Below are 14,637 nucleotides of genomic sequence, written 5' to 3'. Positions count from 1 at the left end.
TTCACATTGTTTCTCTTAGTAGGATGAAAAATTAAATGGTGATTAAAAGAACGATCCCTTTACAATCACTGGAGCTGTCAATCAAACAGCGCAAGTTTATCAGTGACTGAGTTCTGGACTCACGCCAAAACTCCCGTTTTATTCAACAAATCTCTTAGTTACATCGCGTTTGCACTGTTAGTTATGATGAACGCATTCGTTATGTGCAGAAATTGAGTTGCAATGACAAGATCACTGCTTTCATGAGCTCAACAACATGTCTGTGATCGGCTACAATGATCATCACTGCAACCATTCATGCCACGATCTAAATATAATGTTATAGATCTAAATGTAATGCAACACTTTTCACAATCTCAAAGTTAACTTTGAGAGCTGTAATAGTAAAAACATGCTAAAAGTTTTTGAAATACTTAGCTATTTCAAATGGAAAGATGTCAGCCAATCACAGCAGTGGGCGTTTACACTGAAGTCTCAAAGCAGACACGCCCCTTAAAACAGAGTTCAAATCAGAAAGATAAAATCAGGGTTGGAAAAATGCCTTTTATTTCTAAATTTAAAAAAAATTTGGATGTAAAAAGCATAAGTGCACCCCAGGAAACATTATAAAACAACGCAGTTCATGACCCCTGAGTGCTTGTTGGATTCTGATTGGCTGTCAATGTTTTTGTCATTCATCAGCTGGAAAAATAATTCCAACGAAATTGTTCATCTGTGTCCTTATTGTCATAGTTGTGTGAACTTCTCAATCAGAACGATTATTAAAACTTTATAGTCAACGGTATAGTCAAACAATTTTTATATAGCACTTTAGATTATTTTAAAGCAGCTTCACAGTAATAAACAAGAAAATAGCTGTATTAATGTTGCAAAGTCAAATGATATTTAATCTTTCCATTTTGACATCAAACATATGACTGCTGTCACTGGTGATGTTTTTGCATTATGTTAAACCTTTCTGGTTAACTACTCGACTGAAACCCAGCCAAACCAATCAAGAGAACTGAGATAATTACTGCAATTTTCTCTCATTGTGTTGGTCGGAGAAAAACTGCCAAATCTGAGGCCAAGAAAAGGCCTTTGGGGGTCCAAATGGCCCCGGCACTCAGGGCTTTGTGAATATGTAAAGTGCTCTTGGCCAATCTGTCTCCTACAGGCTGTCCTTCACACATCTGTCAGGTTTTTTCTGCGTTACCATTATCATAAAATGCAGTCATTATTAGCTGACAATTTACATGTGTGAAACACAGAAAATTATTTGTTCATGGTGGTTATCTGCAGGGTCTTGGAAGTGGCTTTTTTATTGCCTTTTTCCCAATCACATATTTAGTAATCATAAGAAATTTGGTATCATTCAGAAGCATAATCACTTAAAATTCATCCAGTGAAAACTGCTTTGAAATTGCAAAACAGAACTTTAAATCCTTTTAGTGGCTCAGTTTTTGTGATATCAACTTCAAATTTGAAACACAACATATGGTTTTGACTTTCTGGCAATTTTAGAGTGTAATATATATATATTGTTTAAGATAATTAAAAAAAAGTTTGTTTCAGTACATTTGCTTTACAGTAAACTTAAACTTATAACTTTTATACACCCAGCAAAATCACCAGAGTTAAATAAACTTTGCTTGGAGTACATATGGTCCCTCTCTAAATAGTGTTAAAGTAACACTGAAGCAGAGTTAAAGTTAATGAGATAATTAAGCAATTAATTAAGTGATGAATGAGCATTAGTGATGAACACCTGCTGTTAACAAGCAGAATCACTGAAGAAACTGAAGAGATATTATGTCTTTTAACTTCATTTGATTTCATCTAAGGGTACATTTACAAGACAACGTTATGCTTAAAACTGAGAAGTTTTTCCTTCGAGTTTTCCACTTACAGGCGACACCATTGTCAAAACGATCCCTATTCATACGAATCCCTGAAAATGACTAAAAATGCTGTATTCTGCTGGCAGGCCATTAGATGGTGATGAAACACTATTGACTAAACATGTAATACACGTGAATGACATAATCATTTTCACAGATTTGCGTTTTTGTTGTTTACATAGAGTTTTCGAAAACTTGCACTTTGAAACTTGTTTTCAAAAGTTTGCATTTTCAGGCCACCGAAACGCCATTGTCGTGTAAATGAACGGCCAAAATGCATGAAAAGTTTTCCATTTTTAGTTGAAAATGGTGTTGTGTAAACAGCCCCTAAATCTGTGGCTGAAGTCAGTTGTAGTTCTTGTGTTTCTCTTCTCTCCATTGATTCTGCTTGTTAACAGCAGGTGTTCATCACTACTGCTTAATCATCACTTAATTAATCGCTTAATTATCTCATTAACTTTAACTTTAATAGTGTTAGTTTAACACTATTTAGAGAGAGACCATATGTACTCCGAGCAGAGTTGATTTAACTCTGGTGATTTTGCTGTGCACTTTCATTTTTTGAAGTGGTTTCACCAATTTTAGGTCTGTAGTCAAAGTATTCATGAATTACAATTATTTAAATTCAGATTCACCTACTTATTGTCACATGTCATGTCTCTGTCTGCCCCTGTGATCTAGTTTCCCCGTTCTGTTAATTAGTTCATTTGATTCACCTGTTCCTTGTTAATTATCCTGTCACCTAGTTTAGTTCCTTTGTTAGTCCCTTGTGTATATATACCCTGTGTTTCTAGTCTTGTGTTGTCCGGTATTGTTCATGTTATGTTGGTGTATGTTCCTTTGGATTCCTGTTTCTCTTCAAGTAAAGACTTATAGTTACTCTATCTCCTCGTCGTGTGCTTTGTATACCAGCAACCGTAACAGAATACCGGACCCAGACAGTTTTTTGCGGCGATTTTCTTTTTGTTTGTTTTTCCCCTTTGTTTTTCGTCATGGACCCTGATGTCGCCATTCTTCGCCTGGAGCAGAGGGACCGCTCCCTGGAGGCTCACACCCTGGAGTTTTTGGAGCTGGCGTGCCGTACACACTATCTTGACAGCATGCTCCGTGTACTCTATCTCTACAGCCTAAGTGAGCGGTCCCGAGCACGCCTCCCAGGGAGCGGTCCTCAGAAGAACTTCGCCGCACTCGTGGAGTGGGTGCTGGTGAGTAACGATTCACCTGTCACCGTCGGCCCCGCGTTGGATGACTTCGCCGCCAGCCCCACTCCACTGCCAGAAGCCAGTCAGCCACCATCGACGAACGTCACAACGAAGATGTTTCACGAGCCCACCGCAGACCGAGGAGGCCAGCCCACCGCGATGGATGAGCCAGGACCGAGGAAAGGATCGGACAGTACCATCGCCCCGGAGCCAACCTCACAGCAAGGGTCTGACCAGGTGCGCGAGCCGGTAACATCATCTGACGTCGTTGGAGTGCTTGTGGAGCTCGGGGGCTGGGAGGAAAGCTCCACCCACAACACCACCACGGCAAAAACTATGACTGACACTGGCAACTATGCTGAGGAACTGAGAGACATTTTTTTGAGTGATCTAATAGATTTTTCCGGAGAGGTAATTTCCCATTCCCCTGACTTCCCTGTTTTTAATGAATCTCCTGAGCTCCATGAGGACCATTCTCCCTTGTTCTCCAGTTCTCCTACGTCTCCTGAGTTCCCCGTCTGCCCACCCAGCCTCCCTCTCCCGCCTCCTCTATCACCCAGCTTCTCAGCCAGTTCGTCAGCCCCACCATCACCTCTGCCCTTCAGCTGCTCGACATCTCCCACATGCCAGGTGGGGATGTCGAGCATCTTCAGCTCCTCCACTCCATCTACTCAAGAGGATCCCCTGCCTCCACTTCCAGCCTCCACGCCCCTTGCTCCACCTCGGCCCGTCGACACTTCGGCGTCACCCTGGCTCCTCCCTCCCTCGGCTCCACCGGACACCATCGGCCATACGGCTTCTCCGGGCTCCCTCGTCTTTCCGGCTCCGCCTTGGTCAGTCGTCCACCTGCCTGCACCTACGGCTCCGTCTGGCTCCTCCTTCCCTCCAGCTCCGCCTACATCCTCGGTCCCACCGGCTCAGCCTCTGCCCGCTGGACGTCCGCCTCCTCCTCGGACGCTCGTCGCCATGGCTCCTCCTCGGTCTCCAGAACCATCGGCTGCGCGTGGGCTCGTCGGCTCGTCAGTTACATCTGGGTCTCCAGCTGAATCTCCGTTGGTCGTCCCCAGGGTGTCGTCTGCCCCCAAGCCGACTCTACCATGGCTCCTCCCACCTGCGACTCTACCCTGGGGCCTCGTCCTGGCTGGCTTCTGGGGTAACATCTGGCTCCTCCTGCTCCTGGCTTCCCCCTGGCTCCTCCCACCCTCCACTCCCCCTTGGACTGTCATTATGTTCTATGGACTCTTTTCTTTTGCTGTTTTGTTTGTACTCCGCCCTCCTCCAGAACCCCCTCCCTCCCTCCTCTGTACTCTTACGGCGCGAGGACGCGCCTATCCGGGAGGGGGCGAAATGTCACATGTCATGTCTCTGTCTGCCCCTGTGATCTAGTTTCCCCGTTCTGTTAATTAGTTCATTTGATTCACCTGTTCCTTGTTAATTATCCTGTCACCTAGTTTAGTTCCTTTGTTAGTCCCTTGTGTATATATACCCTGTGTTTCTAGTCTTGTGTTGTCCGGTATTGTTCATGTTATGTTGGTGTATGTTCCTTTGGATTCCTGTTTCTCTTCAAGTAAAGACTTATAGTTACTCTATCTCCTCGTCGTGTGCTTTGTATACCAGCAACCGTAACACTTATACTATGCTACTGTTTTTGTGAACATACTTATGAGTGTGTATCAGAAGAGTAGGCAAGCTTTGAGACATACTACTTTATCATAATTACGTCTTTAACGGTCGCTCTGTTGCTTAGTTATGTGTATCCTGTCATCGTTTAAACTGCCCTGTCAATCATCTTCACTGTTGAATTTAATTTCCTTAGAGAAATGCAGCAGCATGTTGATCTGCCAGTTCTGGCTCTTTCATTGAAGTGGATAAAAACCTTTCATCAAAGTTGTCCTAAAACCTTCTTCTTAGGACTTCTTAGTTCTTAAGACAACATTGATGAACTTTTTTGATCCACTTCAAATGCTGACTACTGTATTTGCATAATGATGCATTTAAAAGTTAATGACCAAACATATCTTTGTTAAAGTTCACAATGCTGTTGCAGATGAAATATAATGTGGATAACACTGAATAAATATATTTTAATCAGGTTAGATACTGATTATTAATCACTCAAACCCCTTTGTCTAAATGGCTCTGCTTAACCATCGGTCACGCACATCCGCCATGTTTGTAGTTTTTAACACTTTTTACTCATGTTCGTAGTTCTAATCTAATCGAATCCAATGTGAAATGTATTATGGGCAATTTTAGCTGTTAGAGTGTGAATGGATCTACACTTCGGATATTAAACAGAAAAAGTAGACCATCCGGGTATCTTTTGAAAGCTCATTTCAACATACTACACTAGTAATAGCAATAGGGACACACTAATAATAATTCCCATTAGTAACAATGTGTTCTTGTGAAAACAGGAGGAGTAAAAAGATTAGATGTTTGCGTCTCTCATGAGTTTGTGTCGTCACTCTGACCTCTGAAGTGTGAAGGTCAAAGGTTAACAGCATTCTGACCTCTCATCTCTGTCCTGTCAGCAGCTACAGAGATAATGAAAACTTCAATGTTTTGTGAATCTCTGTATGTGAACACTGACCTGTTTCAGAAGAAACCTCAACAATCATTCAAACTGTACTCAGATTTATTATTCATTTTTTAGCAAACACTTTTATCCAAAGCGACTTACAGATGAAGAGCTCCACAAGTAAGTTGCATAAAGAACCATAATATTCAGAGCAGAGGATGAATGCAGAAAAGGAGAAAGAGACTGTTTTATGCAGTAAAAGACTCAAAGCTCGAGCTTCACGTGTCTTTCTGCTGTCAAATCCGCACTGATTTTTATCAAGTAAACGTAAGAATAACTTTGATATTGTTAGTAATATTTCAACTGGACTGAAGCAGCTTTACTTGATTATCCAGACGTCATTTATTATAAAAAATCATGAGTATCAAATATGATCATCAGGTTTATTTCTTCATCTCTCAATCATTGTATTGCATTGCATTAAATGTTTTAAAACTACAGAGCTTTGATCATAAAACTAAGCATTTAAATATCATCTTACTAAGACATTATTGGCAGATATTAAGAGTTATGAGAGATTTATGCTGTTATAAAGATCTCATTGATTTGATTTGTGTAAGTGTGTGTGTGTGTGTGTGATGTCTTGTGTTCCAGTGTAAGTGTGTGTGAGTGTTATCTCTTTCACCCTGAACTCTGTTGTGTCTGCAGCGGTTCAGATTATATCACAGTGGAGACGGAGCGCTTGAGTTGCTGTAACAGCAGTGTGAACAGTGTTTCTCACACGCCGCTGACCCGCATCCACACACAGCCACAGGTCCGTCTGTAACACCTGTTACTGTTATCATCACATTTAACGGGTCGGGTCGCCTCTCACACTGATCTTCTTACATAGTTCTTTTGTCTTGTTTCCCAGCACAAATATCAAAACATTATTCAAGCATTTACTTGAGAAGGAAAATGATTGAAGATCTTGTTTTTTTTCTTTTTCCTTTAGTTTTTCTTTTCCACTATAAAGAACCTTTTGCCAATGGAAAGGTTCCATGGATGTTAAAGGTTCTTCATGGAACAATCAGTGGTTTAATATTACAGACTTATGGGACTGTCACACACATCTGAACTCTCCCAGTGAAGCGTCTGTGCCGACTCTTTATAATACATCAGCATGAAGTACCTTTTAAAAGGCTGCAGAGGAAACGCATCAAACCACCGTTGTGTTGCTCTTCCATTAACCGGCAGGATAACACAATCACAGCGGCTGTAATGGACACCAGCGTCTCTCTGTCTGTCTGGAGTTCAGACACAATCACATCTGTCTGTCTCAACATTCATGTCTTTAAAGTTTCATATATTCTTTGCATTAATTTGAACTGATAGTGTTTGTTTTAATCTACAGCAATGGCTCGTAAACACCCGGGAAAGACTTATGCACTATGCCACTTTGTAGTGCAAATTGTGTGAATTTAAATAAATCAACTTAAAATTCCAAAAAGAAGAAGTGCACAAATACCGGGATATTGCAGTGTATGATGATTGATTAATGCATTATTGTTTTAAATTCATGTTCTGGTAATCTTGAATCAGAATATCTTCTCCTCCCTCTTGCAGCATCTCTTCTCTTCTCTGATGACGAGGGCGGAGCAACCTGTCACTCACATGAGATCCACCAATAGCAAACCACAACCATCCAATCAATTCCCCACAGACAAAATCAAGCCCCGCCCTACATTTGATTTTGTCCCAGAAGCGTTTCACTTGGATATACAGCACAATAGGAGAGAAAAGATGAGCGCAACTTCCGCTTTAATGGACAAGACCCAAAAAAACTGCTTTACAGCAGCAGAGACAATCACAACATGAGCTGCTTAAACCTCTTAAAGTGAGAAAACATGGGGAAAAAACACAAAATATATTTAAAATCTCACCGTGAACACAATTTTAAAGCCCTGTGTATCTTCATTCCTGTTTGGAGTGACATGAGGATGAGTAGATGATGAGTGGATTTTCTCCTTTAACTTATAAACATAAGAAAACAATCAATCTTTCAGCACTTATTTCTCTCTCTTTCATCTCTTTTTAATCTCCAGGTGTTTCTATCTCGTGTGTCGAGCTCTGGGTGTGAACGCTATGAAAGGGACGCTTTTACAGTAAAATAATGAGACACAAATATAGAGGCTCTCACCTGCTTAACCAGGTGACCATTACACACTCTGACTCACAGAAAACACACACACACACACACACACACACACACACACACACACACACACACACACACACACACACACACTCACACAAATTATTTTTTTATAGTATACAAAAAAGCAGTCATGAAACTTTTTTTTGGACGTTATCTAATGTTTTTTTTTTAAATGTTTCAGAATGTTCATAGAACATTCCAAAAATGATAAAATGGAATGTTCCCTTGACTTTTACAACCAAAAAACATTTAAAAAACAATGGAACGCTTTGAACAATCAGAGATAGTGTTTTCATATCTTGATGGGAACATTACAAGCGAAGCGTTCTATGAACATATATCTGTGTTAAAGCACAGAGATCTGTGATCATGCAGACAGAATCAGCTCTGAGAGAGAGAGTTGTGCTCATACAGAGCGAGTTTATGCCACATCACCGTCCAGAAATCAGCACAGCGTGTGTTTGTGCTCGACTGAATCACTGAGAGGATGGAGGCCTTCAGCAGCCGCAGATCTGCTGCGTCACTCTTTAATGCTGGAGTATTGAGTTCCTCTAATAGCAGCATTAAACACAGTCAGCACAAAAACTCACACACGCTCCAGACATGAAGAGTTCGCGGCACGTACTGTAACACCGTCCTGTACATTCCTGTGGTTTGATGTGCAAAATCTCTGTATCTCGTGTGTCGTGTACTGACAGCACTCACCTTCACCAGCATGCACATAAAAATACTTCTGTTTATTTACTGTAGGCTCCGGTAAACAGTGGAAAACAGCAGCTGTGGATGTCAGATATTCACTGTAAAATAAGGAGATAAATGGTGTAGGATTTACTATGAAACAATTTTCACTCAGAAATTGCAAAATTTCACAAATAATTACAAAAGAACAACATGGAGCTTGTTTCCGCCACAGAATAAAAAATAAAAATGTAGCTTAATTGCAACTTTTTATCTTACGTTTCAGACTTTATAACTCACAAAGTTTTTATCTTTCGTAAGTGTGAGTTGTAAACTTGCATTTGTGAGAATAAAGTGCAAGATAAAAAGTCAATAAAAAGTAAACCACTAAGATTTTTAATGTTTTTAAAAGAAGTTTCGTCTGCTCACCAAGGCTACATTTATTTAATTAAAAATACAGTAAAAAAACAGTAATATTGTGAAATATTAATACAATTTAAAATAACTGTGTACTATTTAAATATATTTGACAAAGTAATTTATTCCTGTGATCAAAGCTGAATTTTCAGCATCGTTACTCCAGTCTTCAGTGTCACATGATCCTTCAGAAATCATTCTAATATGCTGATTTGCTGCTCAATAAACATTTATGATTATTTTCAATGTTGAAAACAGTTGTGTACTTTTTTTTTCAGGATTCCTTGATGAATAGAAAGTTCAAAAGAACAGCATTTATCTGAAATACAAAGCTTCTGTAGCATTATACACTACCGTTCAAAAGTTTGGGGTCAGTAAGAATTTTTATTTTTATTTTTTTGAAAAGAAATTGAAGAAATGAATACTTTTATTCAGCAAGGATGCATTAAATCAATCAAAAGTGGCAGTAAAGACATTTATAATGTTACAAAAGATTAGATTTCAGATAAACACTGTTCTTTTGAACTTTCTATTCATCAAATAATCCTGAAAAAAAATATTGTACACAAATATTTTGTACAATTGTACACATTAAATGTTTCTTGAGCAGCAGATCAGCATATTAGAATGATTTCTGAAGGATCATGTGACACTGAAGACTGGAGTAATGATGCTGAAAATTCAGCTTTGATCACAGGAATAAATTACTTTGTCAAATATATTTAAATAGAAAACAGTTATTTTAAATTGTAATAATATTTCACAATATTACTGTTTTTTACTGTATTTTTAATTAAATAAATGTAGCCTTGGTGAGCAGACGAAACTTCTTTTAAAAACATTAAAAATCTTAGTGGTTCCAAACTTTTGGACTGTACTGTATATATATATATATATTATTCCATGATGGAAACAAGCTTCCTTAAGTATAACACATTAAATTAAACAGCAAATTTTCTAAGTAAAAACTGAAATGGTATTTTCTTATTCTCATACTCCAGTAATCTTTATTTCCAACTTCGAAAAATAATTTTTACAGTGCATTATGGGGCAGTAATTCGGTCCACAAATCACAGGAGACACTAAAACAATGCAATAAACATATATAACATATAACAAATATAACATATAAAAAATATAACAAAACAAAAGCAAGAAGCAACGTTATCTAATAATAAGATATAATCAATTGTGATGCAGCATGTTAATTTTTATGTGCAAAATACCTAAAATACAAATTATACTGTTACACATTAAATTAAATGGCAATTCATACTTTTTGCTTTTAAATAAACATTTGTACAGTATTTTACAGTAAATGTACATCTATAGGCCTAATATAAATGATTTATTTAAAGGGCACCTATAATGCCCCTTTTACAAGATGTAATAAAGTCTCTGGTGTCTCCAGAATGTGTCTGTGAAGTTTCAGCTCAAAATCCCCCACAGATCATTTATTATAGCTTCAAAATTTGGGTGTGAGCAAAAACACGCCGTTTTTGTGTGTGTCCCTTTAAATGCAAATGAGCTGCTGCTCCAGAAGAGGGCGGAGCTTTAACAGCTCAACAACAACAAAGCTGGAGAATCTCACGCAGCCAAAATGAGGATTGTCAGTAACGGTGTTCAGCCTTACATTGTTCAAACCGGAGTCGACACTGATGGAGAGACTCAGGAAGAAGTTACAACTTTTAGACGTTTCTGAATGGTTAGTGGATAAATTGATGTAGTTGCTGTGGAGTTGATTCAACTCATCCACTAGCATGTGCCGTCATGTCCATCTTTTGTGCAAAACCCGTATGGACGCCCACTATACGTAGTGTACCTGTTTGCCAGACAGAGCCATACACACCAGACTAACGTTTATGATTGCTATCAAATGCTGGACCCGATTATAGCACTTAAACACAGATAAAGTTATATTTTCATGATATGTCCCCTTTAAGAATATATGGTGAGGTAGCATTTCTAGTGTGAACATTTGATTCTAACAGGACTGTGGATTTGATGAATTACATTACATTTTTACATTACATTTTCTTTTCAGAAGGTGAAAGAAGAAGATAATTAACCATCTGAGACATGACCACTGCTTTCTACAAAGATGTTCGACGTCGTCTGTGGAAGAACGGCTGCAGTCGGAGATTTCATCAGGTGATCATCTGATACTACAGCAGTGTTAAAGTGTTGTACAGCGCCTCAGGTTCGTTCGTGGACACATTCACATTCATGATAGTTATCAGAGTATAGGGATATAAATCAAAGAAAAATCCCCTTTCTTTATCGTTACCCTCTCCTCAACAACACATTCCTCGCAGATCATTTTCAGTCACATCTCAGATTAACCGAGCCACAGGAATCCAGCGATGACGGACAGCAGATAAAGACGCTTGTGTTGTGAAATTATTTCCTCTGGCAGATTCTTATTCATGACATCATTCACTGAAGTGTTTAATGTCAATGATAAAAAATGATGTGTTGGATTTACTTAACATATACATGCACCATTTTTGCAAGACCAAGATCATTCTTGGAGTTATTAGGCTTGTTCGAGATGCATCGGCACTGCACAGACCGATCAGCGTTTGACATCAAAGTACCGCGAGAGCGATTCAAAAGCATAAGGAGTCGCATGCTCTCCAAACGCTCTCAAACAAGCCTATTGATATGATTTAGAGATTAATGATGATTGAGCATTAGTGATGAACACCTACTGTTAACAAGCAGAATCAGTGAAGGAAAGAGGAACAACAAAAACAGAGAAAAGAGAAACACAAGAATTATAACTGACTTCAGCTACAGTCTTATAGATGAAATCAATTCAAGATGAAAGACATTAAATCTTTCAAGATCTGATTAAACAACTAGCATTACAAACAGCATTACCAGCTACGCTTATTAGGATTAACAGAGGTTTAGATGTTGATGATTAAAATTAAATAAATCAGTCTAATTAAATATCCAAATGCAAAACCTAATACAAAAAAAAGTAATTATGTCAGCGAACAATGTTCCCAGCCATATTTATATATAGGGCTATACAGCCATCTAGTGGTTACACCATGGTATTACAGATGTTAAATGGTGCATAATTTAGAGTTAAATATTTAATAAAATCCTGTTAAAATATAAGACGTTAAAGAATACACCAACATCAGAGTGAGTGTCTTAAATTATTGAATATATATATATATATATATATATATATATATATATATATATATATATATACAGTACAGTCCAAAAGTTTGGAACCACTAAGATTTTTTAATGTTTTTAAAAGAAGTTTCGTCTGCTCACCAAGGCTACATTTATTTAATTAAAAATACAGTAAAAACAGTAATATTGTGAAATATTATTACAATTTAAAATAACTGTGTACTATTTAAATATATTTGACAAAGTAATTTATTCCTGTGATGCAAAGCTGAATTTTCAGCATCATTACTCCAGTCTTCAGTGTCACATGATCCTTCAGAAATCATTCTGATATGCTGATCTGCTGCTCAAGAAACATTTAATGTGTACAATTGTACAAAATATTTGTGTACAATATTTTTTTTCAGGATTATTTGATGAATAGAAAGTTCAAAAGAACAGTGTTTATCTGAAATCTAATCTTTTGTAACATTATAAATGTCTTTACTGCCACTTTTGATTGATTTAATGCATCCTTGCTGAATAAAAGTATTCATTTCTTTAACTTCTTTTCAAAAAAATAAAAATAAAAATTCTTACTGACCCCAAACTTTTGAACGGTAGTGTATAATGCTACAGAAGCTTTGTATTTCAGATAAATGCTGTTCTTTTGAACTTTCTATTCATCAAGGAATCCTGAAAAAAAAAGTACACAACTGTTTTCAACATTGAAAATAATCATAAATGTTTCTTGAGCAGCAGATCAGCATATTAGAATGATTTCTGAAGGATCATGTGACACTGAAGACTGGAGTAATGATGCTGAAAATTCAGCTTTGCATCACAGGAATAAATTACTTTGTCAAATATATTTAAATAGTACACAGTTATTTTAAATTGTATTAATATTTCACAATATTACTGTTTTTACTGTATTTTTAATTAAATAAATGTAGCCTTGGTGAGCAGACGAAACTTCTTTTAAAAACATTAAAAATCTTAGTGGTTCCAAACTTTTGGACTGTACTGTATATATCTCAACAGAAGATCTTAACAGTGGTTTAGATGTTGATTAAAATTAAATAAATAAACAAATAAATAATATGATTTAACAGTAGCCTAAAAGTGAGCAGAAAAAAAATATATGAAACTCAATTTCATTTTTCATTTGGGTGTTTATAAAAGATAGATGCCATAATTGACAGCCTATAAGAGTCACGAGTAAAGAATATTTTCATGTGTTGGTCAACAGCGCCTTCTAGTGCATCACTAATTAAGTACACGATGTTGGGAAGAAAAAGAAGCATGTAAAATATAAAAAGGCCATAAAACACCAAAACTGTTCACACACAATAGGCAATATTACATGTTTTCTATCGTTGGACATCATACAATCATTTTCTCTAAACAAACATGAAGTGTTTACGTTCAGAAACTTCACAGGCATTATGGGCTTTAAAATCAGAAACGTGAAGAATCATCAGAGGATAAACCTTTTTTGTCAGTGCATGATTAACAATAATTAAATTGTAATTCATTTTAAGGAAAACAATGATTGCATCTCAAAAATGTGCATAGTTTAGTTAAAGTATGTATTATATTCAGTAATTTAACACACTCACTCTGATGTCAGTTAATGGTCACATATGCAGGTAAACAAATAAAATATTTAATTTTTTTTAGTAAGTGCTTTAAATGAATAATATAATAAAATTTCAGTTATGTTGCTCATGTGCAAACAGTATTAAAGTTATTAATGCATATTTTTAATTTTAATTATTTTGCATATTAATCGATGTTGGATTATTTTAATTACTGGTGTATGAGCTGAAAAAATTTAATGTTGTTCCACTGGTGTACACATAAGAACACATTCACATCAGTTTCTGCCTTTATGCCAGTTTTTTATGATCAATTGTTTTTTATAATGTAATTGTAAAAACATGTGATATTCTGATCTGACTTGTTTTCAGTGAATGTGTTTTTAACATGATCATGCTTTGTCAGATTTTTCCAACTATTAATAAAGTTATAAACTATAGTGAAAGAATTGCATACAAAACACACTTGCATTAGAGAATACATATTCTGAATATCCTAATGATCTTAATATTTCATGCAGTGTTACTTATATACAATATTAAAATACAATACTAATTGCTTTTGTAATGTAGTTTGCTTTGGAATAAAGCATCTGCTAAATGCATAAATGCAATTGTATGTAAATGTAAATTTGGTTGGTTGTAAAATAATTTTTTTTGTCACAGAATTCTGACAGTGTCTGAAATATTGCAAATGGTAAATTATGTTTTTGAGGCACAAAAATCATAATTGACCATAATAATAATACAGTGCAGCTCCACTGTGAGCCATGAGATGGCAGTAAAGCACCAGGCGCGTGTGTGTGCGTGTGTGTGTGTGATGTCTGAAAGACTTCTGAGTGATGTGAAATATGTGCTGCATATGTTTGCGTTTAATAATCATAAAGAGGGGATGGATGAATGATTGTTCTTTGAAGTGAGACATGAAAGAAACTGAAGCTAAAGGTGGACAGACACTGATCTGAGACAGACCTTTCATTTTTAACCAATAGATGAATGAGAGTGA

This window comes from Megalobrama amblycephala, unplaced genomic scaffold (assembly GCF_018812025.1).
Source record: "Megalobrama amblycephala isolate DHTTF-2021 unplaced genomic scaffold, ASM1881202v1 scaffold420, whole genome shotgun sequence".
Lineage (NCBI taxonomy): Eukaryota > Metazoa > Chordata > Actinopteri > Cypriniformes > Xenocyprididae > Megalobrama > Megalobrama amblycephala.
This window is presented reverse-complemented; position numbering follows the sequence as displayed.